Source organism: Parasteatoda tepidariorum, chromosome 6 (genome assembly GCF_982258835.1).
Source record: "Parasteatoda tepidariorum strain Cologne lab strain chromosome 6, Ptep-v5.0, whole genome shotgun sequence".
NCBI lineage: Eukaryota > Metazoa > Arthropoda > Arachnida > Araneae > Theridiidae > Parasteatoda > Parasteatoda tepidariorum.
The window spans coordinates 72,456,051-72,483,116 of record NC_141760.1 but is presented as its reverse complement, the minus strand read 5'-3'; the positions used below and the strand labels follow the sequence as shown (position 1 = coordinate 72,483,116).

The 27,066-nt window shown below is 30.6% G+C and overlaps 1 long non-coding RNA gene across 1 annotated transcript; it reads right to left on the bottom strand.

Annotated features, from left to right (window-relative positions):
* Positions 1 to 21,935: 21,935 nt before the first annotated feature.
* LOC147808108 (uncharacterized) lies at positions 21,936 to 24,912 on the bottom strand. The gene is made up of 2 exons (XR_015434726.1): positions 24,790 to 24,912; positions 21,936 to 22,335 (listed from the first exon to the last, which is right to left on the bottom strand). It is a non-coding gene; the product is annotated as an uncharacterized LOC147808108 (long non-coding RNA).
* Positions 24,913 to 27,066: the final 2,154 nt, after the last annotated feature.

Sequence of the window (27,066 nt, the reverse complement as noted above, 5' to 3'; positions counted from 1 at the left end):
GCTATAAGAGACGACTGGGAAACAACGACGAGGATTGTCTGAAGATATGCTATCACAATTTTGATACTCATCAGAGGAAATGGCTCCTTAGCTTTGGAAGCCCGACGACCTGCACGTGAAATCAAGCTTTTTACGGGAACAGTTTTACGAGAACAAATACTGCTCATCCTCGGTTCTTTCGCAAGCTGACCAAAGTGGTCATTCACCTGCTTACAGACCGTAGTTAGTCGTGTTGACCTCGGTGACCTTCTGGTAATGGATTACACTAGGAAACAAGATTGCAATTGATTGAGAAAATATTCTATAGCGTGGAAGTAGCAGGTTCGAATCCCACCGTATACACGTATGTATCTTCATTTTGTCTGTCTATGAATTGTGACCCCGCAGTGGACTGATCGTTAAGACATGGCTCCCATAGATCACCGAAGTCAAGAATCTCTGGTAGCAATCAGTGAGCGGGTGGGTGAGTACTTTGATCACCCTACCATGGAGCTGAGGGTCTGCGTTATCGGTCCTCTTTAACTGTTCTACCGTAAAATACTCGACTTCGTGCGCAGATCGTCGAGTTACTAAAGTGGGCGTGTTATTCTCTCCACGGAAGATCAAAAATGTGATGGCATGTTTTTGGATCTCCAATACCCTATGGGGAAGCTCAGTACAATGTAAATAATATTCTGAATTCCAATATTCTGAATTGTGCGATTTGTTCTTCCATTTGACAAAAGCTTATAAGCCGTACTTATTACACTTAAACCGGGTCCGGCAGTGGACTAATCGTTAAGACACGGCTCTCAGCAGATCACCGAAGTCAAGTCTCACTGGCTGCGGTCAGTGTGCGGGTGGGTGACCACTTGGATCAGTCTGCGTAGGGATCGAGGGAATGCGGTATCGGTCCTCGTTAAACTGTTCTACCGTAAAGTGCTCGACTTCGCATGCAGGTCGTCGGGCTACCGAAGTGGGGGTGCCATCCCCTCTCCAGAGGATCAAATTTGTGATGGCATGTCTTCGGATCATCCTCAGGGATGTTTCCCAGACCGTCGCCAATAACCCATTGTGCAACTCTAATGCGGCGTAAATGAACTACAACAACAACTACACATAAGCTGAAAAATATATGCATAACAATAAATAGATAAAACCTGGGGCCTTCAAACCGAGTGGTATCGCCCGCAAAACGCTGCGTGTACCATTGAGGTAGCGGGTTCGAATCCCGCTGTTACCCGGGATGCATCTTCGTGCTGTCCTTCTCTATATTGTGCTATCTGTCCAACTTGATAAAATTTTGCAAGCCTTAATTGAGCAGACTAGCCTTCAAATGCATGTTGCACCAATAAATAAATAACATAAATTGTTGTTGTTGTTCATTTACGTCGCACTAGAGCTGCACAATGGGCTATAGGCGACGGTCTGGGAAGCATCCCAGAGGATAATCCGAAGACATGCCATCACAATTTCGATCCTCTGCAGAGGGGATGTCACCCCCACTTCGGTAGCCCGACGACCTGCACGCGAAGTCGAGCACTTTACTGTAGCACAGTTTAACGAGGACCAATACTGCACATCCTCGGTCCCTACGCAGACTGATCCAAGTGGGTCACCCACCCCCACACTGACCGCAGCCAGTGATGCTTGACTGTGATCTGATGGGAATCGTGTCTTAACGATCAGTCCACTGCGGGACAAATAACATAAATAAAACCTAATCAGTGACTTCGGCGCAAAAACCTTCAATTGTTACTGTGACTGTTCATTTGGTGAATCTGGTTTTTAAGAATTAAAAAAATAGAAAGAAAATAATAGTTAATAAATCAAAAAATAAAGAAAAACCTTGATAAAATTGACTTCCGAAAGTGAAAAACAATCATAAATTTTCAAATCGCGTAATTTTATTTATATTCTTGAATAAATCATTGGGATCATTATTTGAAGAAAAACACTAGTTATGACTGTGAACTAAAACTTATAGTAATCAATTAAAAAAAAGTATAAGAAACAAGTAATTACGCTTTAGTAGTACATTCTAATAAGTTGGAAAACGGATTCCGATACTGTAACGTAAAGATAAAATATCCTAATATCTAATATTTAAATTCTGCTATGACATTCACGTAGTTACAATCTCGAAAATCGATATCAAATTGGCTGCTCGTCCTACCGATTTTCTAACTTTAAGCTTCTGACATAAATTTGAAACGTTTCTAGTCAATAAAATTTAAAATGTAATTACGGTAAGAAGATAAGTTTACCATGACTTCACTTTTTGACGTAAATCTATTTTAAAATGACTTTCTTTGGCATAGAATTTTTTATATTTTTAAATTTATGCATTTATTCTTGGAAGCATTCTTGTTTAAGAGTTTTGTGGTAAAGTTTCGTAGAAAGAAGGAAGCTGTTCAATTTGACATTGTTATAGTAATCAATATTAATCGTAAAATATCGGGATTAAGTAATGCTTAAATCAAGTTAGTGAGTAGCTTTAATCTGTCTATGTCCTCTAGTTTATCTGCTGCTCTTAAATATTAATTGAATTGAAGAGCTTAGGGCAATATAATGATAAGCCACACTTTTTCTGAAAATGGCATTTTTTTGTATCAAAGTGTTTCTTGGTGCTGTTTTCAAATAGACACTTTACTAATTCCTACAATTTATACTAAATAACAGTGCTAGACTAAACAACTTACTTAGCAATCGTAGTGTTTTTCATGAAAATTAATCTGCTGAACAATATGAAAATGTGGCCTACAGCGACAAATAATTCAATTGTTTCATTTATGATTAAACAAAACTTTGCAAATTTATTATTATTTTATTAAATTCATAATTATTATCCAAATTGCGTACTTACAAAGTACGTACATATATTGCATAACTTTTACAACCAATTACTAGGACAGGGGTGGCGAACCTTTATGCACCAACATGCCATTTTTTAAAAAAAAAATTTTTTAATGAGGTCATAGACGTGCCGCCAAATAATTTTGACTTCGTGATTATTGGGAAAATAATAATACTAAATACTATCAACTCAAAACTCTTTATTTACTATGAAAAAAAAAAAACATTTTGCAATGTCTCAGTTATACCCGTAATTCAACTTAAAGTAACATCAGTGTGACTTCTGTTATTGCAGATTAGATGACAAATAACTTAGGCAATACTTAGACAAATAACTTGGGCAAATAACTTAGGATGACAAATAAATATTAGGTTGTAAGATGTTAGTTTAAGCAGGACTGTTAAATTTTTTTTGCTAGTTATTTATGGTTATTAATTGTTTTTTGGAATTAATTGTAAATTTTTTTGTTAATAATTGTTTTTTTTCTTTCTTTTTTTTTTGTGAATTTCAATTTAATTGTTAATATGCTTTATAGTGAACTTTGTGATCGGTGGCGCGCCCAGAATATTGTGTCACGTGCCATTGGTTAGCCATCCCTGTACTAGGAGATTCGGATCGCGTTCTAATCCACGACAATCACTTCGCCGACACACATCAATGATATGACTTCGGAGACAGTTTATTTCGCTGACATGATCAGTTCAATTTTGATTTGTATTTCCAGCTAAATTATCTTTATTAATGACTTAAGTATTTTTTTTTTCTCTAAAAAAACTTATTGAATTTTCTATTTATTATTTTGCAACAATCAAAAAATGGTCGTAAATAACTTGTTTACTCAAAATTATTGCGTAAGACCCTAGGAAGCAATTCAGCACTAAATAGATTTCCCAAATTTGAAAAGAGTGGATGATAACATTAACTTTTATTTGATTTTATTTTTTTTCCGGGAATTATTTCAAAATTATTTACTAAAATTTTCCTTTAAAAAAAAATTGGAAATTTTTTTCTTACTTAATAAACAAATATTTTATTTGGAAATAATTGCATTTTATCTTAATTGTGGAATTACATACAATTTTCATAGTCTTAATTTTTATTTTTTTAATTAGTCCTTTAAAATTACGACCACAATTACAATCGTATTTTTGTTATTCTGCGTGGCACAATTGCGCTATGGAAAAATGAACGTTAGTGACAAATAATTTAAAATTGAGAAAATTTCTATATATATTGGACATTTGGTTGTATAATGAAATAATAAGATACATAACGCAGAATAAATAAATAAATCTTTTTAATTCTCTATTTTTTATTTAAATTCACTTTATAAAAACATTTTAAAACTAAATTCCAATTGAAATTTGTAAACAGATCTGTAATAATTTGTGCAGATTAGTGATATCTATTACCATACGATGAAAAAGATATTTCAAGTATCAAAGTGTGAATTACAATTTTAAAAAAAAGCATTTTGAAAAATTTACTAAGCAGGAAATTACTATTTGTTGTATTTTGAGGATTTGCCCTTGAGCTAGTTGAACCTGTGCTAGGCTTTGGTGTCCCGCAGTGGACTGATCGTTAAGACACGGTTCCCAGCAGATCACCAAAGTCAAGCATCACTGGCTGCGGTCAGTGTGCGGGTGGGTGACCACTTGGATCAGTCTGCGTAGGGGCCGAGGGTGTGCGGTATTAGTCTTCGTTAAACTGTTAACCGTAAAGTGCTCGACTTCGCGCGCTGGTCGTCTGGCTACCAAAGCGGGGGTGCCATCCCCTCCGCAGAGGATCAAAATTGTGATGGCATGTCTTCGGATCATCCTCCGGGATGTTTCCCAGACCGTCGCCAATAGCCCATTGTGCAGCTCTAGTGCGACGTAAATTAACAACAACAACAACAGTTAGGCTTTGGTACGTCCTTTTTTTATGATTAAGTAATTGCTCAAAATTATTAAATGGAAGTTTTATTACTATAGTAGTATGTATCCCTAAGGACGATTATTTAATAATAAATTTTGTTTTATCAAATTTCTGAAATTCTATTTTAGCGTTCATAGCATTAGCAATAACAAGAAAATAGTTGTTAAACCACTTTTCTCAAAATCTATTCTGAACCACGTTTTTTTTCTTCAATTGCACGGCAGTATACTGCAACGCAATTGAAAAACCAACGTAAGTGGCAAAAAATTCGAAATATAGATTTTTATATATTTGGCATCTTTGTATGATTAACTACATATTAAAATTTTTTTTTTCTTTTCAAAAATCAGTTTTTCAGCAGTTTTCCGAAATTTTATTTCAGCGTAACTCCGATTAAATCTTTAATTTTTCAGACAGAAAATGTCGCAACTCCAGATTACAATTGAAAAACAATGTGACGTAGATTCAAGATGATCTTTTCAAGCAGTAGAAAAATGGATTTACGATGATTTTTACATGTCAGGAAACTGACCGATGGAGAAGAATAACCTACCAACTCCTAGTAGTTTTTTTCATCTGTCGCTTCATTTGTTTAGCATCCTGCGCTAATTTAGCACATGCTGATTTGAAAATTTTAGTTCTTGCTCAGAATTATAATTTTTTTCCCCAAATGTATCGCGAATTAAGTAATTTTATACTATAAGAGAATTTTGCGAAAACTTCAAGTTTACCGAGCATCGTTTTCAACCCCGTGTTACCACAAAAAAACATACGATTTTGTTTTATATATAAACTAGGAGGCTCCGCCCCCTGCTCGCTAACGCTCGCCATCCCCCGAGAATTGCTACGCAATCCTATGTGGTTCACGCCGTGAACCATGGCTCGCTGCGCTCGCTCGCCAATGAACACAATGTTCTAGCACAAAGACATTATATATTATCATCAAAGACATAGTATTTTATCATCAAAGACATAGTATTGTACTTATGTAGAAGAATTCTACCAATGTTCTTATTGGCTTTTAAAAAAGTATATTAGCTATTTAGATTGAACATGGTGAAAAAATCAAAACATTAGCTAAATAAGAAACATATTAGCAAAATAAATTATCAAATATTGCTTCACTAATATTCTGCATTTTAAAGCGTGAAAATTCAATGCATAAATGTTGTTGTTGTTTCTAATCCCCAAGAGGTCCATCCCAATTAGACCAATTCCATAAGTCCAAAAATGTCCAGGAAATGCATAAATAAATGCGAAATATAAAAAAATTCAATACAAACACTTAAGCGTTTTTTAGATGTTTAGGTAGCTCCCAGTAGAAAAATATCAATTCAACAGCGGCCTTTTAAAGCATTCTCACTTCAATTAATTAATTAATTCCTAATTGGGTATACTATAGCCTACGTCACAGGTTGTGCTATTCCTACTAAATTTAACCCATGAACGGCATTTTCTGCGAGCCTAACTTCAAGCCACAAATAAACAAACGAAGTGTTTGATCGTTTAAATAGCTGCTCGCCAGATTTTATTGCATTATAAAGAAAAGTAATTGATATTCGATTTTTGATTAATAATTGATTTATGGGGATAGTGGTATTTATGTGGATAGTGGCATAGAATTTAGCATTGCGTCATGGTAAATGTTATTCCTACTAACTGGAAGTAGTTGTGTTTTTTTTATATTATACCCAATTGAGTTTAAATTAAATATTGTCATGTTTTTAGTGCATGAATCTGAATTGAACAACCGGATAATGCTCACTCTGGTTATTGTTATCTGGTTGCTCACTACGTGCTCTTGCGCGCCGAATGCAATCAATTAAAAATGAAAACTGTTGCCAGCGCGAGAAAAGAAATATCATCGGTTTTATTGATACATACGTACGTATTAGCGTTTTATATAATATAGATGTTACAATTATGCTAATTACTATAACCGGCTATTGTTAATAATAAATAAGTTTTTTGGTATATCTCTATCAACTATGCACATTAATCACACTAACTGTTTATTATTAATAACTGTCAATGAAGTTTGGTAAGTGTAATTAATTAGGCATAGCATATTGAAACTTCAACTCAAACATAATTTTTATATGTCTATGTGCTGTGATAATAAATCTGCTTTATAGAGCTGAAAAGGAAGGACTATGTGAAATGCGGATTTTTACCGATGTTTTAATTTAAAACAACAGATTTGAAAAAATATTTCTTTTTATCCATCATTATATCTATTGATGAAGGATAATTTTTAGAATCTTGAGAAATAAAAGGAAAATATTAGTGCATGGCTATTGACAATCGGTTTTATGAAAGTTGCTATTATTTGGTTTACCCGGCACTGATGTTTTGTAAGGTTAACTGTCCGCTATATTTCTGCATTAATGTTTGTTTTTTTCTTTTTTTTAAGTTAGGGGCCATTTTTCAGTTTACATCGACATATTCTACATAGATGCGTTTTTTAAAGGTTAAGCTAAATTAATATCATTAATAATTTACTAAAACTATACAACAATCCAAATCTATATATGTTATAATGTAACCAAAATAAATACCAATATTGCCGTAAACGTTTAATATAAACTAATATAAACGTTTTGTTGTTGCATAGCCATGCATACCATAATACACATATAATACAATTTCCCAGTTTTTTACCAACCAGTGGCCGGAGAAAATCTGGTTTTAATGGTGACATTGTAAATGAAAAGCTTATTTTATAAACGTCCTTGAACAGCCCACGAAATTTTTGAGTTTGCAACTGCCAATGTTCAACTCCGTAGCCTTATAATTGTGAACCCAATCCAGAAGACAAGGGCACTTCTGGATCAAGTATTGGGAGAAATTTGTCTGCTAACGGAAATTAAATAAAGGTGGAGAAATAAAGCGACTGCCTTTCACCCTTTTTCTTTTTTTTTTAAAAAAAGGGTATTGTGCTGTTGAATAATGTTATGTTAATAATGTAATATTATGCTATCATCAAAAGTTTGCTAAAATAACAAAATATCTGGAAAACACAAATGAAAATTCCAAGATGGCGAGGATAGAGGCTTCTTAAGCAAACAGAGGTACTTCACTATTTTCACTTGTAAGAGCTAAAGCAATGCTATATTTCAAAAAAATTATAATAATAAAAAGCATTCTTTTGGATCAATAACAACTAAATTGAAGGCTAAAATTCAAGCAATTTATAACAGATAAAACCTTGACTGATATTCGTCAGGTGTATGTTTTTTAAAACTCCAAAGCCAGTTCCATCGGTTGAGGAACAGAATATAAAATTTAAACAATACGTCTCCACTTAGGATGAAAGACACGTCTTTATTCGAAGTGAGCGAATTTTCCCTGGAATGAGATGTGTAACGTGAAATTTCATGAATTATGTAGCGTAGGCGTGTCAGTTTCCTTAATTGACCTATAATCTCTCAATGACTCACATTGCAGTTAATGATTGCTATTACAACAATTTGCCTGAGAACAATCTCTTAGGATGCCCCCATATGAATAAATATGGGATTGCATTAATGTATGTTGAATGTCAAGGGAAAATAAACTAGTTTGGTATTAAAGTTTGTATGGAAGAGATTGTTACTACACATTTAGATAAGTTAAACTCATATGTAATTTTTAAAACAGATCATTTTTGAAAGGGAATTTTTTTTATTAGAAATTAGTTTACGCGTGTAAGATATCGCATGCATATGTTCATTCGTAGTTACCGTTTGCAATATATCTGTATATCAGTTTTCCCTGATGGATATTTAACAGAGGAGAAAAATAGTAAATTCTTATTACCAAACTGTGACAAATCATTATCGATAACATTAACAATGAAAGCAAAGTTAACATTATTAAAACTAGTTTGATTATCGGTTAAGTTTAAGACTGAGACAAGTGATAATCAGAAATGTTTTTCCAAACTATGTTTGGTTACAAGATACGTCTTTAAGGATCCCCATATAAACTGACTGACGGTACAATAGTGTGCTTCTCTTTTTCATGTGTATCTTGAAATTTAATGAAGTAGGGGGCTCACACCCAGATCTCAGCGCTCGCCCACCTAGATTATGATTTGTGGATTTTTAAGGACAAAAACGAATGTGGTAATGGAATACAAATGGTTGGAGAAGGAGAACCATTGGCCAGCTAGAAAATAGGGGATAAAACTGAGCATTGCATAAGGAAACATAACGACATGGAAATTGTGAAAAGCAGTCCCATGCAGTTTGTGCATGGTAAGAAAAATACTTCAGATATGAAAAAGTTGAGCATGATGAGGACACTTAAAAAACCATATACAGATCAAATATTAGGAAAAGAGAATTTTATTCTTAGGTTTAGGATGAGAAGTCATTCAGGTGTGAAAATTATCTATGGATAAATAATGATGAAATGAAGAAACAATTGTACTAACTTTCACAGATACACAAGTGGAGGACAGATAACAATACCATTGATAAAATGGATGGTATGATTATGTAGAAATCAGTATCAATACGGGGTACAGTAAGACGTGTTGTGCATATGCAAACCTAAGAGTACTGAATTTCTTCGCCACATGATAGCTCTTATAAGGGACTTACGCATTTTGATGAACTTGCAATTTTTGGTCTTGCCTTCCCAACACCTCTTGCAAGATTGTTCGCATGACCGCATTGATGTTAAAATTGAACAAGGGTGAAAAATAAAATATGTTGTAAAGGGAGTTCGACTTCAGCTACAAATTTGTTTCAAGGCTTTGGAAATCATTTCAGATGTGGAATGTGCTGCAAACTTGAGTTCACAGTATGATGCCAATAGTAGATAGTGCTGTTAACAACAAGATATCGAGAGGGAAAAAAAGCAGTTTTTTGCTGCTACTGGATCACTCGTAAAACTGCAGCCAAACATTTGTGTCAAGGCGGTATATGTGCCCACCGTCTTATTTTGTGTATCTTATGTTTTAGATTTCCCGGTTCTGCTCGTATGCAATGGTGTTGTAAGCGTCGCAAATGGTGAGAATATGACTAGCTTAGCTTGTGTGCTATTCTCAAATAAAAGAAGGTTCAGTCGTCCAATTGTCAACTGATCCGGCATAAGACTGGCGAATACTGCACAACTCCGTAAACATCCCAGAAAGAGACCGACTTCCCATATACAATGATATGATATAGGCTGAAATCTTGATTAATGACCGTACATTGCCTCCTGTGCTTTCAACTGGGACTACGAATGACCAACGGTTCATTGATGTGGTTTGCTACCTCATGTTCGCATATTCCGTCGTGCTGTTGATGATAAATCTCTTTTCATGGACGACAAATCAACATATCGTCTAACAGTCACTGTTCAGGAAAATCTAGAGATGGAATAAATTTAACTCCTTGTAAGGTCAGTACGTTTTCCAGATCTGAATCTAGATCAAAGCAACTCACGTTGAAAGTGTTCGGGATGCTTTGAGTAGTAGTCTTTTTGATTGATAATGTTCTCCGGTAAACAAAGATTGAAAAAATTATCTTAACAGCGGATGGATAATATTATGCAAAGCATGATGCGTCGTGTAGAATCTTCCAGGGCTGCAAAATCCCGGTTCGACATCTTGTGCCAAAAAGGCAATTATTTTATTTATTTATTTTTTTAAAAAAAATTTATATGCACTTTGCCTTAATACGTAATTGCCTTAAATACTTTTTAGAGCCTTCTGCATTTCAGAGCGCATTAAATTATTTTTAATTTTAATACCCTATCAGTCTGATATATCATTTTAATTTCATGTGACATAAAACCACCACTGAATTAGAAACCGCTTGTGATACATTCTTTGTGATAGCATACCATTGTATACGTGATGGTCTAAAAGCATCTAAAGACGTTAACGGTAGTTATAGAAATTAAGATTCAGAGAAGTTAAGTTAATTTTATTATATTAGACCAGGGACTGTTAATATGGCATTTGTTAGGTATCGTAGAGAAAGATTTAATCTTGGTTTGGGGTTTTATATCGTTCTAGACCAGTGTTTCCCAAAGTGTGGTACGCGTTCTCCCAGGGATACGGGAACAATTTAGCGGGGGTACGCATTCTTATGTGAAATGTCTTGCAACAAATGAAAATTTCAATTTTTTAAAAAAAAAAAAACAAAGCTAAACATGAAAATTTGAATTATTTTTCTATTGGCTGTTTTTTGTAGAGTTAACAGTTAATAATTAGTGGTGTCAACAGCCAGTTGTGATTTTTAACTTTTGTGCAATTTTTTTATAGTAAAAAATACATTCATTTTTTTATGAGTGGTACACAGCGTTGCGAAAAATTTAGAAAGGGTACGCAAAAGTCATAAGTTTGGGAATCACTGTTCTAGACTATCATATCATTCCTTTTTACTATTCTCATGACAAAATAAACATTTTAAAAATAAAAATTTTTTGAAATGAATTGTCAAATATTTTAACAAAATCATGAAATAATTTCTTCTCTCTTCTTTCTCTCTCTCTCTCTCCCCTCATTTTTATGCATTTATTTTATATTCTCTTTTCATACCTTTATATTTTTTTGCTTCATTTTCTTTCGTATTTGTTCCTTTTTAAAATTTTGTTCTCTTCTTTTTTCTTTCCCTTTTTTATTACTTTTGTTTTCAGATCTATTCGTTCATTTTGTTTTGCTTTTTCTTCTTTTTTGTTTCTTTTTTTAATCTTGTTTCTTTCTTTTTTAGTTTTTTTTTTTGTTTCTCTTTCCTTTTTTTTAATTTCATTTTTATGAAGACTGAAATTTAGAAATACAATGTAAAACGTCAAAAAAAAGTATTAAATACCTAAAATTAAACATAACAAACACAGTATTATTGTTGTATTTACTATTAAAATCGATATTTACTTAAAATCACAAAGATACACAATTGATTTAAGTATTCATGTATAGTACTTAATTAAGAAGAAAATGTTTTACACGTCGAACAATTTTTTAACTTCCTATTAATTCCCTATAAATACTGGCTAACTTAACATTGGATTTAAAACTTTTTAAAAATTTGAATCAACCAATTACAATAATATTGTTAACAAGGAACATCTTCAATACGCAGTTTTAATAAAATAAAAAAATAGAAAGGGAAAAAGTTTTTTACCAGCATCGTAATTGAGAAGAACAAAGTTAAGAACGAAATATATTGTATCTTTACTTAGTATCCTGGGAGGTGGTGTATCTAATTCAAAGTTTTGGAAGAAAAATTTTGCACTTTGAAGTTAGAGAAAGTAGGACGCTGTCATTATGGAAGAAATCAATATTCGTTGGAGAATTTTGAGATTAAATTACATTTGCTGCTCTTTAGTTAGCGCCTTGTGAAAGTCAAATGTCATTAACGATAAAAGCTTCCATAGACGGTGCTATACTTTATTAACGAAACTAGCTATATTCTTTTTTTTTCCTTAACTATTTTGAGATCATGTTAGATGTTAATTTCTCATTATTATTTTAAAAATAAGGCGATTTCAAATTTGTATATTGATGGTATACAAATGGTAAAAAATGTATATTGATGGTAAAATGTGTTTACTATACACTGATATAAGAATAAACTTAATTTTAATTGCACTACATTGAAATCAATAATATAATGAAGAAAATAATTACTTTTTAACAAATTAACTGAGATTTTAGCAAAATATTTATTTTTAATATGGAAATATATTGAACGCACGAATGGATACATAAAAGTTTGAAAGAATTAAATATGTATATATATATATATATATATATATATATATATATATATATATATATATATATATATATATATATATATATATATATATATATATATATATATATATATATATATATATATATATATATATATATATATATATATATATATATATATATAAATGCATGAAATGCTTAAAGAATAAAGTAAAATTTCAGAAGAAAAAATTTATAAAACTCCTATTTTTCAACTTCATTTCAACCTCAGGGTATCGTATTTCTATCTTTAAGATAAATATTTGGCATTCAATAGAAGGTATTTATTCAATAGAAGGATTAAAAAAATATTTGCATACTTTATAAAATCTCACTTATCAAGAAAAGAAGTAATGCTTTCAAAGTTTTATAAAAATAAAATACTCCTTTTTTAAAAGTAAATACTGAACTTTTTAAAACGAAAAAAACTGTTGAATTGAATACGCAGTTACTATACCACTATTGTAGTGGAAATCTAAAAGTTTTTGCTTGCATCTACTTTTTTTGAAAATATTATTTTCAAACTCTCTGTTTTCCATTACAAACTTTGCCTGATAATATATATTTCTATAGAAATTTGCTTTATTATTTTTACTTAGTAAGAAATTTTATTAAAGGAATGTGTTTAAACACAAAGTTTCTGCATGGACTGCATCTAATTATTTTGTAGATTTATATGTTAATCTTCATATAAATGACATAAGCATACCTTATTTAAAAATAATAATAATAATTCCCACAAGCAGGAGGGAAAACAAGCTTTTATAATTATTCTATTTTGTCATCATCACTGAACATTTCTTAAATATCTCTCTATATAAAAAATCGTGAGGGCAGCCGACAATGTTTTTGGGTGTCCAACTTCACATTAGATTTTTGTTGAAAATCTATTAGACATAGAAACTTAAAATTACTAAGGTCAGTGGAAAAGTGTACAGGGAGAACAATGAAACAAATTAAGTTAACATTCAAGAATTAATTCAAGAATTATTAACTGTTAAAGTTGTTGGAAAAAACACCAAACACCAGGGCAACAGGCGAACATGTTCTGTGTTAAGGAAGGTCAGAACAGTGTGGATACATACGGTCGTGCATTGTCCTGCTGAAATGTAGCGTAATGGATGCCTCAAATATAAGGAAGAGCAAATGGCCCTAACACAACAGAAATGTGACGGCTGCTGTTCAAAGTGCCGGCAATGCGAAAGGTGATTGAGGCGTGTATCCAATGGCACCCCATACCACTACTCGAGGTGATGGGCCTGTATGACAATGTCGAATGCAAGCAGCCAATGGGCGTTCTCCACGATGTCGCCAAACACGAATCATGATGAACCTGATACAGAACCTGGATTCGTCTGAAAAGATGACGTCATGACATTCCAGAGTCCAGGTTCGTCGTTGGTCATACCACCGTGCTGACAGTCCATGCTGCTGCAAACGTCGTCGAACTGTTCGTGCAGACACTTGTTGCCTTGCAAATGACCCCATTTGTTGACTCAGGGTTCGCGACGTATGATCCCTTAAGGCCACGTGGATAACATGTCTGTCTTCTCGGCTGCTAGTGATGGGGGCCGCTGACATCCTGCACGGCGTTCTATATGACCGTCATGAACCCATCGATTCCATATTCTGCTAACAGTCATGGGATCTCGACCAACGCGAGCAGCAATACTTCGGTATGATAAACCGCAATCCCGGTAGGCAACAATTTGACCTCGATCAAACTCCTGCCGGTAGGCATTTCTCCTTCTTTCTGAGGGGAAAACAAAAACTGTTTTTAATGCAATTTCTCTATGAGAAACTTACTGTTAAATCTCTTCTTTTATGCACATTATAGGTGTCGCTACCGCCGCCTGCTTTGCATGAATGAGCTGATAAGCTAATCATTTGCATACGAGAGAGCCCACTGGGTAAAATTTGAGGTGATGTGGCCAGTGTTCATTGCAAGCTTTATGGTTGTGCTGTTCGGCAGGAAAAAGTGTACATCTGCTCCTTCATTTTGGATGGCATTATCAGATGAGCATGGGCTAGGCATGGACATGATCGCCTTCTGACAATGTGTTGATAAACTGCATGCCCTTTTCAAAGATGGCTGAAGTTAACTCTTTTTTTTAGCACGGAACAAAGAGGTTAATATTTATGGTTACAGTTTTAGGCAGTGATGTAGATTGTGATGGCTTCTCGGGAATATTAAGGGTGTTATGCTCAAGATTGATCTTTCGTCTGATGTCAGAGTAAAACTGTAGAGTTGATGATCTTCTTAGTCTCGATATTTTGGACTACTTTTCAATGGTTCTTCGTGACTTGTGGTCAACATCATGGTTTCGAATTTTGTTAGTAAAGTTGACGATATCTAACATTCTCCGATTTTCAAGTGTTGCAAGGCCGTATTCTTGTATAACTTTCCGCTATTCTTACAGGAGACTGCGCCACTGATGATTTTGACTGTAGTGAACACTGTAAACTTGATTTCTGGAGCATTTTGAGGTCTCTAGACCAAGTAAGCATATTCTCTAATGATTCATTGAAAAGGAAAGCAGATATTTCAATGTCAATACAAGTATGCTAAATTATTATGTTATCCGTAAAAAATACTTCAAGATTAGTTTAATTATGTGAGTTTAAATGATCGTTAAAAGATTTTTTTAAAATTTGAATTTACTTTGTTTTTGCACCAAGCCTCTAACGTTCAAGATTAGGTTAGTTATATAAGTTTAAATGATGGTACAAAAACAGTTATTGTTTCTGAAAGAGAAGAAAATTTATCTTTTCTTTTGCTGCACCTCTCTCAACTTAGAGAATACTTTGGTTATGAATTTAACTGATCCTACTATCATCAAAACAAGGTTATTCGTTAATCGCATATAATATAGTAACGATAATGTTGAGTTGCACTTAGGTTATTTATTTACTTTTTTAAAAAAATTTTTCAGGGTAAAAGTAGCTTGACAATAATTGCTTGTCAAAATAATTATCGCATTAGTAGATAAATCCGTACATTGTTTTTTGCTGTACGAATGCGACATTTAAGCAATGCTTATAAAATCATTGCTTTCATTATGTCAAAATAAAAAAACTATATCATTGTGAGGACACTAGGATATCCAATTAATGAAGATATTCGGAAAAAAATATTAATCGAATTATTTATTGTAAAACTTTAGAATTGTCGTACAATGTATTATATTAATACGGGAAGGCTGGCAATTTGTCTACATTTTTTTCTGTTGAAAAATTAAGACAAATTCTTCACAAACATTTAACGTTTATGCTATTCTGTCTATATACTCATGATACCTCGTAGGTCATGGCATGATTTTTCATTTGATGGTGAAGAAATGAGGTTTTTGTCCACAAATAAATATTTTAATCATCATATTGAAGTAAATCATTCCAGAAACTGGCAACAAACGCGCTGAGAGATCATGGCGTTAAGCATTGGCATTGGACACTCCATAATTTTGAGACCGACGGCATTAGAATAACAATCTGGTCAACATTGCGGTCATTTTTACTTCTCATACAAGCTGGCATTCATCGATCTGAAACTGTGTTGACTTCAAGCACTGGGAATAGTACCCTCAATAAGATAGATAATCATATCATTTAATATAAAATTAAAAATATTGTTTAGTTTTCTTATTATTATTATTTAAAAATAATTGCCTGGGAAATGCCATGAGCTGAATCAGTAAGTAGATTTAATGATTTCAGTTACTCTATCCAATTTGCTTTCAAAGCTTGCTGTTTGTTTTATCCGATACCATTACAAGGAATCAGACAAGTTAAATGAATAATCCTTAGAAACCGAAGTGTAAAGATATACTTGGCAATATAAAAGCTTCATTTCCTTCAAATTCATCATTTGCACCATCTTCATATTTTTGTAAGCAAATGAAGTTTTTATATTATCAAGAACATGACAACTTGTGACATTACTAAGAAATGATTTTTAAATTCTGTAGGACATATTTTTTAATAATTATTATTTTTTTATTTTCAAAAACCATTGAATGAAATTATGGCTAAATGACATGGAAAAAAAAAACGTTAACAATAGTTTTTCTGAGTGACTGGAAAGTACCATCTTCATATTTTTGTAAGCAAATGAAGTTTTTATATTATCAAGAATAAGTCAACTTGTGACATTTCTAAAAAATGATTTTTAAATTCTGTAGGACATACTTTTTAACAATTATCATTTTTATTTTCAAAAACCATTGAATGAAATTATGGCTAAATGACATGGAAAAAAAAAACGTTAACAATAGTTTTTCTGAGTGACTGGAAAGTACCATCTTCATATTTTTGTAAGCAAATGAAGTTTTTATATTATCAAGAATAAGTCAACTTGTGACATTTCTAAAAAATGATTTTTAAATTCTGTAGGGCATATTTTTTAACAATTATCATTTTTATTTTCAAAAGCCATTGAATGAAATTATGGCTAAATGACATGGAAAAAAAAAAGTTAACAATAGTTTTTCTGAGTGACTGGAAAGTACCATCTTCATATTTTTGTAAGCAAATGAAGTTTTTATATTATCAAGAATAAGACAACTTGTGACATTTCTAAGAATTGATTTTTAAACTCAGTAGGACATATTTTTTAATAATTATCATTTTTATTTTCAAAAACCATTGAATGAAATTATGGCTGAATGACATGGAAAAAAAAACGTTAGCAATAGTTTTTATGAGTGACTTGAAAATTCGGTTTGTGTGTAGAATGTTATATACAAGAATGAAAATAATAACTAATACATAACTGAACGTTAATACAACATTCCTATGTTTCGCTCGAACCAGACACGAAGTAGATTCAACAAACAACCATGAGGGGAAATCTAAGGAAAGGTTCACGAAGAAAAGTAGTATTGCCATTAACGCAAGGAAATACTTACCTTTCTAATTGCAGACGATGTATCTTTACTTTTCGAACAAATCCTGCGCCATTTGCACCAAAACAAATATTAATTATCTTGGCAAAGGTTGCCTTTGAATATAAATTCAGAATGAATTACAGAACATTCAAATAAAAACATTTCATGTTTAAACCTTTCCCTTCATACGTTTACTGAGGAATTTCCAGACAGCAATCGACGAAGCTATATATAACAGAACTAAAAACTAACTAGGTTTAATTAATCTGGAATAGTGGTGATGAAGTATTAAGCTGATTTCTACCAGTTCGTTGAGTCTGCTTTGCACTCAGCGAAACGAAATTAATTTTCATAATGGAATTAGAAAAAGAGAAAAAAAATTTACCTTAATTCCGTCGTCGAGTTTCCCGATAATTAACTAAAAGCACTTTTTTTTTCCTTTTGGAATTCGTTTACTTCACTAAGTTGAGTAATTTCTCTAATTTAGTTATTCAAAATAGCGTTATCGGAAGAAAAATTAACGTCATTTTGGTAACAAGTTTTTGGTTAGTCTCCAAACTGGAATAAAGTCATTGTCACGCTATTGCATTAGAAAAACTGTAAAGTACGTATGTATAGTTTATTTGCTTGACATGCTAAGCTTTTAAATAAAAAAAGGGGAAAAAAACATGAAATGAACAATTTATGTACATAATTGCTTTATAAGTGATTATACATAATACTAATGATTGGTTTGATTTTGAAGTAATAAAAAAGAAATTATTGTTTGTGGATTTTAGTACAATAACCGATAATGAAATTCCAGTGTTTGTTTCAAATCCAAACTTACAAAATACTAAATTCAGGGTTTTCTGTAATAATCGCGCATAGTAATTATTTGATTCCTTGCTAAAATTATGTACACATTCTCAGAAGTTAATTAATATTTAAATGAAGAGGAAATAAAAATCCTATTCCATTAGAGAAACTATTACGTATATGTACTATGTATATGATTTATTTGCTTGAAATACTAAGTCTTTTGATTAAATTATCGGATTTTCACGCGTGTACTTTTTTACCATGGATTTGGATTTTTGACCTTATTAGGGGTAGCAGTAATCCAGAAAGTATGGTCATAATAGTTAAATCACGAAAGCGGTCGAAAACCTGAGCTCCTGTTAATTTCACTTTTTGCGTATTTCACCATATCTCGAGAACTTTTTAAGCGAATCGAAACATTTTTACACGCAACTTGTATAAATAAAGAAAAAAAGACATTCAACGGACAACTATTATAATTTTTCCAATTGATACCGTATTTTAACAACTGTTATAATTCACTGATATTGTCCTCCTTCCCCCTTTTTTTATTACGAAGTGAAGGAGTAAAATTTTTTTTTAATTTTCATTTTTTCTTTTAATATTTAAAACGTCATTTTTTGTTGTTGATGCTTTTACGTGCTTTGAGGTCAAAATCATTAACTTTACCTCAAACGTAAAGTTCTTCTGCGTAAAATCAAAAAAAAAAAGAGAAAAACTGTTAGGGGGGAAGCTCACTTAAAATAACTTGACACTTTATCGAAAAAAGAAGACGAGTCGGGGAAAACCATGATCGTCATGTTCACGCATAAGATAATTTTTTTTTCTTCTTAGCACTCTAAAACGAGATTACATGTTAGATGCATCCTAATGGATTTTCTTTAAGAATTGTCTTAATCTATAATTGAAGGATACAGGTCGGCCTAGCTTTAATGCTTGTGTTTTTATCAGTGCTTCAATATATAAGAAAGGTAACTTTAATATATTAAAAAAAAAAAAAACTTTTTTTTTTCTTTTTGACTCTTTTAGATACGCATATATGTTTTTTCTTTCTTTTTCGTAAAAGTAAAAAAATTAATGCCACTATCGAGTATAAAAATTTTTATAATTGTTTTTTAGTTTATCTACAATTTATACGAGCCGAAGTTCCTTATATGTTTCTGATTCCTGATACTGATTTGGACTACAAAATACATCACAGTTTAAGAAGATGATTCAATATACTGTTTCGTTTAACTTCTAATTAGAAATATTAGATAAGCAAATAATTTTTTAAACTTAATAATAACACTGATTAGGTTTAAAAAGTTAAGTATTATCAACCAAGTTGCAAAAAATAGTAAAATTATAAAGCATACAATTGTAAAATTTGTTTATCCAAAGATAATTTCACGTAAAAAAAATTATCATTAATTATTTTTTGTTAAATAGTTTTTATTTATTAGTTATTTTTAGTTATTTATTTTAAATTATTTTTAGTTATTTAGTTATATCATTTGTACCAATTTTAAATTTTATTTAACCAAAAATGGTAGTCTCATATGTACCAAAGTAAAATATTTACAATAACTTATGTACCAATTTTAAATATTAATTATAAATTAGAGGTGATGTTACAATTAAAATATTATTATATACAGAGAAATGGGTATATAAAATTTGATAGAGGTATTCAGTCGATAAAGTTTAAAACAATCAAAGAAATTAAAAGAGATCAATTAAATAATGAATTTTGATAATAATTTTGGATCATCATTTTGTTTTTAGTTTACGAAAAGTTCCTGAGAAAAGTGAAATACTGAAAAAAGGTAACCAACATTAAGGGGTCAAAACATTCAGCAGTTCTCCTGCTTAAAATACTTTAACCGTATTTTCCAGATTACGGTTGCTACCCCCTCTCCATATTTTGAAGGTTTAAATAAATTTTTAAAAAACAAATTTTTGCAGCTATTTATAATTTTTTATTACTTGTTTTAATAACAGTCAAAAATATATCCAAATATTAGGTATAAAATTTTTTACATCGTTGTACAGTTTACAAAATTTAAACAGAATCGGTCAGATTGTTTTTGAAAAATGAAATCTAAAAATATGACTTTTTCTATAGAGAAACCTCCAGGAAATCTGTCCTCTGTAATACGACCTGCTCTAGCGTTTAATGATACTTCAACAATTACAATGATATTTTTCTAATCAGATATAGGTATAAAAAAATAATATTTATTTCTGCTTATTCCAAGTCAATATAATTCATGGATTTTTTTTTCCAAAAAGTATCCTCAAAATGGAAATTTCTTATAAATTTAGATATTTTTTAAATATTTAGAGATTTAATAAAATAGCTTTATAAGAATCAAAATTAAACACTAAATATCATGAAATCTAATATCTTTTATTTTCAAACATAAAGAACAATATTACATAATTTAGTAACAGTTGCACACAAATATGGAAAAACATAGAACTTTCACAATATTTTAAAATTATAGATGTAGATTTTGAACAATTTGTATGTTTTATAACATCAAATATGTTTAATCAAATGACTTTACAAGTGTAAAATCAAAGATTTCTTTCTATTGAAATGAATTTTTTTTTAAAAGCCTGATTTTGGCGAAGCATATTAACCCATTAGGCGCCATCATTCCCATTTTGGGAACATTAGCTTTCAATTTTTTTAGAACTAACTGTACTTAATATTATTTAATTGACAATTTTATTTGAGCTCTGAATATATGAAAAGCATTTTGCAATTTTTTTTGAAAGCTTGTTTCAGAATTTTTATTTTTTATAGCATTTTAAAAATCGTGAAATTCCGCATTTTTATCCCCAATCATTATACATGCATTTGTTTTATAAATATTATTAAAATAAAAATTATTTTAACTTAAACTTGATTACAACAATCTAATGTACAAAATAAAACTAATTCATAGAGAAAATGTACAATGGCTAGTTTACAATTGAAGAAAAAAGACCTTGTTCCCTTTTGGGGGAAAGTATTGGCGAAAGCTGTTTTCAAACGAAAAACAAGATGCAGATTATTTTAGCAGAAAAAATATTTTTTCATGACAATAATATATGCACTAATTTAATAACGCAGAACATAGCGTCGATTCAGGTTTATCTTTATATTACTACATTAATCTAATATGTTGCCAAAAATAAACCTCAATCTATGTTTATTTCCTCCCCTCAAACACGATAAAACATCTGCATTTTTCAATCTCTCCCCCATTCATTGCATGTTTACTCCTCCCCAACAGCAAAATGACTCTAAATTTCTATTTGCATTTTTATAAAATAATTAATTTATAATAAATTTGTATTATGTTTAAAAGTTTCCTACAGAAAAAATCTATCATAAAAAATTTCTAACATTTTCCTTTGGCTAAGAATTTTAAAATCTGGCAAATAATTTGAAATACTTAGTATAGGCTATGTATATATATATAGTAATATCATAATTAAAGGTCAATAAAGAAAAAGTGCAGGTAAAAAAAGAAAACACAACACCGGAAGCAAAATTATAATGGTAAACATACTTAATACAATGAGTAATTTAACCAGTGAGAATAGCCTAAACCAAATTTACAAAAATTATAGTTTAAAATAAAACAAAATTAAAAAAAATTAGCACTATAATGAGAAAATAAAATATCATAGTAAAAGGTGATAACATATAGATAAATTTGCTTTACAGAGTGGAACAACTGTAAGTCAATTTTACTTGGAGATGGTAAGATTCGTTTAATGCAGACTCTTATTAAAAAAAGTCCACATGTTTCGCAGAGAACTTTTATTAAAACATTTTCCAAATTTTGAAAAAAATCAAATGACACACATTTTTCTTTCTTTTAGTTTTCACTAGTTATTAATACAGAATCACAATAATTCGGAGAAATAGCAACGGACATTTAAAGGTTGTATCCGGAAGAAAAAATGCTCAAGTTAAACACTTTGCCGGGGGAGGTACATGGGCAAAGCATTTGCAGAGGAGGCCTGATCAAATCCTTCCCACAGCATCCACATTATTTATAGTTTAGCATTGACCACAGTGCTGATGTAAAATACCCTCAGAGGTAGTTGGATCATGGGTTTGAGTCCCCTGGACGCCAGACTAACTGTAGCAGGCTTAGTGGTTTTCCTCTCCATGTAAGTGCTTTATCATGCATTCAGCTCGGCTAGAACATTTAAAACAGGACTTATCAATGTAAGAGTATTTTATTTGAATAAGTAGTTAAAAGTTTCTATCACAATGTACACAAATACATTCATGAAGATTTTATTACATTAAGAATAGATTTAGCTAAAATAATTTTTATATATAATATTATTGAACTAATTTAACACGTTGAATGCCATAGGGGTCACCGGTGATTGGTGCTGAGTTTTTTCGTAGCGCCACTGGGGTCACCGATGAACGGCGAAACCTAGATTATTCGAAACACATAATTCGAACAAATTTTTAATGCTCTAATTTTTTTTTATATTATTATTATTACTAAAATGGTTTATATACTGAAAAAATCATTTTGGCCAGACGGGCAAGCCATGTAAAATTAGTGTGGCATTCAACATGTTAAAGAAAAAAAAAGTGTAAATCTATCTAAGCTTAAATACATAAGAAAGTGTAAGGATTGTTTTTAACACAAAACAAAATTGGAGTCAACAAAGAAAATTCAAATGTAAATCGAAAAGTAATTATTTATAAAAATAATTATTATTTATAAAAATATTTAATAATTAAAAACATTTTTTTGCATTTACTGGAACACAGTCAAGACAGAAAGTAACAGCAAAAAACAAACTATTAATCATTTAGTTATACTAATAATATAAATTTAGATTACACAAACATTAAATTGCCTTTCAGAGAGCAAAAAAAAAAAAAAAAAAAAAAAATTCACTGTATCAAGTTTATACACATATAATCAGTATATATTTTCTTTCTAAATATTGTTATCAAAATTGCTTCGCTTCATATTTTTTTTACTACAGTTCAGGAAAAGCATTAGTTATAGATTAATAAAAGTTTTTTGATAATGTTGTTCTAAGTAACACAGGTAAGGTAGCAATAACAATAAAAAAAAATAAAAGTTTCTTAAAAATTATTATCACTGATGCTGAATTAGAAAGTTTTACTAGGTAGCTTTTCGTAGCAAGAAAACATGGAGTATAAAGTGTTGAGCATTGAATATGAAGTACCAAATATTTTTTTAATAAATTATTCAGTATATATCGATAAAGCATTAAGAATTTATCTTGGAAAATGCCAGTGACACAACAGCGATTCTGCATATCTAATCCATTTGTGATCCAATAAATGTTATGCAAATAATTTTTTTATTTTTTATATATAGTTATTGATATCAAAATTATGTAAATTAAACTGCTCTAGTTAACAATACTTTAATATTTTTTAAAAAGTTCAAGCTGTTAAGTACTTGGCATTATATTATTTTAAACAAAGAGCAAGGTACTCATCACTGCCCATCACTCAACCATGACCAAAAATCCTATTTCTAGTGCTTTACTTTTTAACGGCCATGGTTAAAATGCCATGTAATTTTGATACTGGTCAGATAAAGAGGACTCCGCTTGAGCTAGCTCGTTTGAATCTTCTGCACGATAACCAATGAGAGAACTTTCAGTTGTGGCAGAATTTATATGCAAACACGCCACGCCAGTTGTTTTATACATTGCCAGGATCTAACTCATTACCCTAGTTCTCTAATAAGCAGTGTGAAAGATAATTTAACCAGCTGTGCCACAAGAGCACCCTGGAGCAAGCTATTAATCCTTTTTAAAAATCAAATAAATTAAATTTCAATTTGAAATGTTAAAATTTTTAAAAGGAGTTTCACAGTCGTAAATAATTATATATCCCATGTTATCTATTTTGAGTCATAAATTCAAAACTAAAGTTTGAAATTATACACTGAAAGCTGTGATGTTAGATTAAAACATTTTTAAACATTACTTTTTCAAAAAAAATAATAACTAATTAAAAATTTATAAATCATTAGAAGATTGCCTTTTTCTCCCATGCTTACACCATATTTAAAATATAAATAAAGCATAATCTTATTTTTTTCTTCAGGTTTATATCAACTGTAAGTTTAGTAACAGTTTGAAATAATTATAATTAGATATCAATGTCAATTGTTTTCTAAAATAGCTAATGATTGAAAGTATACTTTTCATAATTGTAATAAAAATTCGAAAACATTCTTCGTTGTTTTTTAAATTATTCAATCATTCTGTGAGAGAATTTCTGTGATAGCTCTCGAATGTAAACTAAGATAAACAAAAAAGCAAATTGGTATTTCAAATAAAAATGATTTCTTATTCATAGCAATCGCCACATTGAAAACCTCATACAAAATTATAATCAAACACTACAGAACAAATATAGGGCACTTTAAAAACATTCCTCTTAATATTATAATGATAAAACATAAATAATACAACTACAACAGAAATGTAAACATAACTAGGGTTAGCTCTCTCGTTTAAACATTTTTATAAGATTTGTAGCATTAATAATTCACTAATAAAAATTGAAATGTATTAATAAAAAAGATGCCGTCGTTACTTAGGAATTAATATAAAAATAAGATAAGTATTAAACTTACCAAATTCAAGCATTTTTATAACATCAATAGAACACATTTGTAGAAAACTTCTTCCATCGGTAGCGTGGCTGAGAGGGGACAGAAAACGTATTTCGTCATAAAATTTTTCACTGATGTGCGCATACGCTTGTTCTCCGTTACATGATCGTACCGAAGAAAAAGAAATGAAGCGAATTTGAGAGGCACGAAAGTCTTTTCGTACCGCGCATTGACTGGCGTTTGCTTTGGTGCCTTTAATTTCTTGTGGTGCCTCTCATTTTTAAAGGCACATACGCGAGAAAATACACGGTACATTTAGCCTGTGCCTCTGAAATCAGAGGTACAGTTTTTAGAGTGTAGAAGTCACACTGGTGTTACTTTAAGTTGAATTACGCGTATAACTGAGACATTGCAAAAGTTTTTTTTTTTTTCAATGTAAATAAAGAGTTTTGAGTTGATAGTATTTAGTATTATTATTTTCCCAATAATCACGAAGTCAAAATTATTTGACGGCACGTCTATGATCTCATCAAACAATTCTCTAGAAAAAATGGCACTTTGGTGTATAAAGGTTCGCCACCCCTGCCCTAGACTAACTAGCTAAAGTAACGTCACTCTTTTCCTTGCGACCTTTATGTCACTTTTGATTTTGATTGGCTGTCGAAATTATGCTTTAAATTAGATTGCTTACCTGTTGAAGAACGCAATAGAGAATGGCGGAAAGAATTGACAGAGAATCAGCAGAGATAAATGGACTCCAAACGAGTACAATAAAATTTCATATTAAGAAAATGCCAAAAAAATAATTGTCCTTGTCCCGTTATATTTTAAATTGCTCATTATTTTGTTTGTTCATGTGGAATTTTGTCTTTTTAGTTTTAAAGAAATGTCTATATTAAAAATTTGAATTGCTTTGTTTTATTTTATAAAAGAATAATGTGTTATTTCAATTAACTAATAGTTATGGCGAGTATTTTCTTCTTTAAAGGCATGTTATTAGCATTATTACTTATTAATAAAATATAAAATTATTAAAGAATCAAATCGAATACAATTTAAATACCTTTGTACTGATTCTGTAAAATATATACTTATATTTTTATTTTATATACCTCGCAGTTTGATTTTTTACTTTATGCAATTGATAAAATTTAAAAAAAAAAGTTTTTTTGAAATATTAAGAATTATATATTAAAGTAAAATATTTGCCCTACAATGTTATAAATACTCAAATAATACGTCTTAATCATAGCGAATCTATATAAATTAAATAGCTTTAACTTTTATTTTTGTAATACAGATAAGATAATGATAATATAATACAATTAAATACAAGAATAGTGTATGTTGAAAAAATGTGAAATTTTTTCCGAAAATATTAATGCTGTTAAAATGAATTTATTGGTTTAATACTTATAATATGTTTTATATTTTAATTGACAAACAGATTTTTATTTAATTGAGTATTTTAAAAATCAAACCAGCAATTTTAAAATATTTTTGATTTTATTATCTGCATCTAAAATTTTGATTAAGATTTTATCTTAAATTTAATTAATTGTATTTTAAATTTTAGTAATCTTTTATTATAAATGAGCAAATAACAATTGGCAATATAAATACATTGCTTTTTTTTAATATTCTAATCATAAAAAACTTTTCTTGAGATATTTTCATTTCTTGAAATCCTAATAACAAATAGATCCTAATAATAATACTGCCATGTTTCAAAAGAAATTGCCTAAATGATACAATTCAAAAGAAACAGACATGTTAGTTGTGTGTAAACATATATTGCAGTAAAAACCTGAAGTCTCCTAAATCCTAGACTTCATCGGTTAAACCTAGCTTTTACCATAGTTGCTTGGTAAAAATGCATCTTAGGTTTAACGGTAAAACCTAAGACTTACCATATTTCGGGTTTTTATAGCAACATATATATAGAAATGCTTGCTCTCAAAATAAGTATGAACTTGCTAATTTTTTGCAGTACATTCTAAACGTTAAAATTTTTTAATGTTCATTCAAAAGAAATTGGTATTTATAAGAATGTTGTTAGAGTGGAATATAAAGGTGATGGGGATAATGTGGTGATTAGGAAGAATCAGAAGAATTAAAAGAGGCTACAAAGCATCGGAAGATGTATTAGAAAAGGAACGGGATAAAACAGAAGAGATTGAAAAGCAACGATGTTTGATTTTGTTTAAAATAAATGCTTTTTTTTAAACAATGAATACAAATTATATAACTTCTAAAATGCTAATACGGTTATTATTTCAACTTAAATATTAAAAAAGT